Source organism: Malurus melanocephalus, unplaced genomic scaffold (genome assembly GCF_030028575.1).
Source record: "Malurus melanocephalus ecotype Western Australia unplaced genomic scaffold, MMel_1.1 scaffold_1105, whole genome shotgun sequence".
Lineage (NCBI taxonomy): Eukaryota > Metazoa > Chordata > Aves > Passeriformes > Maluridae > Malurus > Malurus melanocephalus.
In genome coordinates this window covers 60472-64676 of record NW_026624337.1, presented here as the reverse complement: position 1 = coordinate 64676, position 4205 = coordinate 60472, and positions in this window count along the sequence as shown.

Here is a 4205-nt window from a genome sequence, read left to right as displayed (position 1 = left end):
CCTTGCACACTCACCATGCTGAAGCCTTGGGCTCTCATTCTGACTATCCTGGGCCCACCAGGGTTTGCACACTCGTGGTGTGGCTCGCACACTCGCTGTGCCAGGGTGAGCAGCAGGCTGGGACATGGGCACGGTGCCGTGCCAGGCCCAGTGCCACTCTGCTGCCTGTGGAGGAACAAAGCGCCTCAGTTCCCAAAGCGCCGGCACTGTGAGCACCCAGCATCTCCCCATCCTCTGCTGCTCTCCAAGCAGAGGGGTGAGAGCCTGCCCTACCACTGCCACATGAGCCTGGGAGAGTTGGGATTGATGCCAGGACCTGACAGGTCTGGAGGGCTGCAATCCTATCTCTGCTCAGTGCAGACCCTCGAGTTGAGTCCTTCCATGCATTTGCTATGGAGAACCCTAAGTCGTTCTAGGTGAGGTGGTGAGCTCCCTGAGGGGCTCTTTTTTTGCTGGTAGTTAAAGCTGGAGATTTTCTCAGCAGGAATTTCTTCACTGAAAGGGTGRTTAGACATTACAAGGGGAGRTGATGGAGTTCCYGTCCCTGAAAGTGTMCAAGGAATRACTGGAYGTGGCACTCGGTGCTCTGATCTGGTTGACAAGGTGGGGATCAGYCACAGGTTGGACCTGATGATCTTGGAGGTCTTTYCCAACCTCAGTGATCCTGGGMAGACGGTTCAAGCTCATCSGTGTGYCTGTGGGAGGGAGCAGGGCCCTTCTGGSGCCCTTCAGCCCCTCGCTGTAATCTGGGCTAATAACAGCAGATGGCTCCCGAAGCCCCTCTGAAACCCGCGCGGACCCCCGGCACTGCGGGCTCTGACCTGGCCCCAGCAAGGGGTGCAGAGCTGGGATGAAATGACAGCTCCAGCTGCTGTGTCCACCAGGAAAAACGCAGGCCAGAGGCTCCTGGTGACTCCGCTTGTGTGACAGCATCGCTGCAGGTGGTGCTGCATGATGCAATCCCTGCCTCAGAGCAGGGATGAACTCTTGCCCTGACAAACTCAAGGACAAATCCTGTGCTGGTGCCCACAACCCTCTTTGCTCTCCTGTGAGTGCCATCCTGTGGGAAAGATGGAATACTCCAGGACAGGTGATGGACAGCTGCCAGAGCAGCCTCTGCCTGTTGAGCAGGAGCAGTTTGGGCTCAAAGTCTGCAGTCGCAGGGTGTTTGRAATGGAGCCTGTTTCACCTACAGAGATGTTCCCTGTCCCTCTACAGAGCTGGCAGGGCTCTGATGGCTGCACTACTCCAGGAATTAAGTCCCTCCTGGCTGCTGGCATCCCTGAGAATTGTCAATGAAAGGGGCAGTTACTGCCAGGAACTGCCCTTCCGTGACACCAGGYCCAAGGAAATCTTGGCTTTAAGTGATGTGAGCCCAGGAGCCTGATAATTCCCATAAAGTCCTGTAAGTGAACACATCCTGTGCCTCCCTGATGAGTCAGCTCCGCTTCTTAGAGACACAGGCTTTAAATGATCTGAAAGCCTCTTGCAGCTGGTAATTTAGAAATGGAATCATGATTAATTAAAAATATAGCTGTCCTTAGGGGTATTGGGTCTTGTATCTTCTGGTTTAGGTGTTGGGCTCTGCGTGCCTTCCATACATCTGAATAATGCTTTTTCAGATGGGGTAGGGGTAAGAGGGACCTGTGAAAGATGGTTTAAGTGCCTTGGCCTCGATTTTTTGGGTCTCTCCACTTGCTAAAGAGGTCAGGGTGAAAGTGGTGAGTTTGTTTATCCCGAGCTCAGCACTGAGGACCTGGCTGGCTCTTTGTGCTGAGTCACGGCCTGCTGGCCGCCTGTGCCATCCAAACACTGGGAATGTTTCTGTCCCCAGTTCACATCTCCACAGTCCCGCTGGCCTTGGCAGGGCAATGAGGGTGCACCATGSCCCGATTACTGTGACAATGAACTGTTAAATTGCTTCAGTTGGAGAGAACCACATCCAGGTTTGCGGGGAAGAAGCCAGCTGAGCTCTAATCCCTGCCGAGCCGCGGAGTCCGGCGGTGAGGACGGTTTGCGTGAGCCCTGCTCGGGTCTGTCCTGCCGTGACACCGCACGGCACGGCTGGGAAAGCGCTTGTGTAACTCCCCGCTCCCAGCTCCGTGGAGCTTATGAAACGCAGCTGGTGTCCTGGGCCAGAGCCACAGCCTGGGAACCACGCTCTGGAGCTGTGTCTGCCTGGGGCTCTTCACTGAGCGAGGGTCAGCCCGTGGGCTGTCAGCACCTGGAGTGGCTCTGGAAAGAACAATCCTGTCTTGTGGCTTTCAAAATCGCATTTGAAAGCAGTTAGCCCATTTCCTTTAAATAGGTGAACTTTAACGGCCAGGTTGCAAAAGGATCTGGGTAGTGCTTTAATGGAATTAAGCCAGTGCAGAATTTGAGTATTTATTTCAGCTGGGATCATTATGGTTTTGCAAAAGCCAGGCTTAAGCTGAATTAAGTGACTCAAATGAAGCAGCTTGTGGCCAGAGGAGGCCCTGGGGACATCAGACTTGTATAACCCAGGATATAACCCAATATAACCCAGAATTTCTAATGCTGATGCAGCCCTCCAGGTTGATTCCCACTGCAGGTAAGACCTGGGAAGTGGTGTCCTACCTGCCAGGGAAAACCTTGGTAGTTAGGAAACAGGTGACAAACCTCATCTATGAAGAAAATAAGCCTGGCCTTAAGGATGAAGAAACAGGAATGGAAGATAAAGACCCCATGGTTTCCTCCCTAAATGATTCCTTTAAAATTTTCTGTTAAAAAATAATGTACAACTAGCAGCAGGCCAGGAGAGGGAAGGAAAGAGGAACCTGGCCTGAGAATGGTWAGAAAAATTCCCAGATCCCTTTTCMAATAAACAAAAGCCCCTATGAACACAAAGAAGAGCTCAGTGCAGTGATTAAACTCTACATCAACTGTCAGCCTGCTGCACATACAGGTGAGAAATCTGTCCTTAGATAGTTTCTCTGCAGTTTCTCTCAGCTGGGGCAGGATCTGCTGATCACCATGAGCTCATCCCACCCAGGGCTGCACTTTGGGACTTGGGCTGCTCCAGCAGTTCCAGAAACATCTCCTTGTTGCTGCAGCAATTGGTGCATTTAATTCTTGACTAACCTTTGCCAACGGATCTTTTAAATGGCCTGGATGTGGCTGTGCCTGAACATTAGCTGGTGCTGGCTAACAGTGCTTCACTGCCCAGCTCAGGATTTCTTGGATCCAGACAGGAATTTTTGCTGTCTCAGGCAGGTGAAAGTCGATTTTAGGATGACTTTAGAAAGCCAGGCGTTGTTATGCTGAGCACATAAATGAGGCCCAGGAGTCTCTTTTGGTTTTKCTGTCTTTAGATGAAGAAAGGATGCTGTTGGAGGGTGCTCAGCTGATTCCCAGTCAGCCTGGTGTTCCTGGTACATCCCACATCGCCTGTGGGAAGAGCTGCTGTCCCAGATTGGACTTGAGCTGCTTGCATTGTAATTCATCTTGTTTTCTGTCTCACAAGGATGGATCCCCTTGTAGCACTGTAGTGTTTATTTTACAATTCCCAAAGCTGTGATAGATTTTTRAGAGGAGATGTGTCTAATCTAGAAAAATTCTCCAGCTAAATTATAGTGGATATTTTTAGGTGGTTTAAAAATGGGCAGAAAAGAATAATTCCTCTGGTTTTAGATGGTTGACCTATTACTGTTGACCTAAAAACAAACAAACAAACAAACCAAACTATCTCACAGTGTTTCATGTTCATAAATCCAATTATTTTTTCTTGTACAACTCCGATCTGTAATTCTGCAGTTATTGGTACTGTAGTAGAAAAGGCCTTTAATACTCCTTAGGCGTTTATTCCAAACCAAGATGGACCATTCCCATCTTGGTCTGCTTTAAAAAACAGACTGGTGCTGCAGGAGTGTGCTCCTGGAAAGACCTGGTGAGGRAACTTCCCTTTCCCCATCTAAATTAGACTTAAAATAAAGAGGTATTCAGCAACTACAGGTAAAAAAGGCTTTAAGAAGAACGTGGTGCTGCAGGTTCCTCATCTGTTTCTCTCACAAAAAGCCTGTTCTTGCACTGGATGTTGGCCCTTGATTTGCAACCCCATGTTTCTCAGCAAAAACTGGAAATTGTATCCTGCCCTCCAGCAGTTTCTCCATTAATCCAATTACTAGGGATAGTAACCCTGTTAACACAAGGTAGTAATTCCATCGAGGGATCTCCACTGTCCCCAC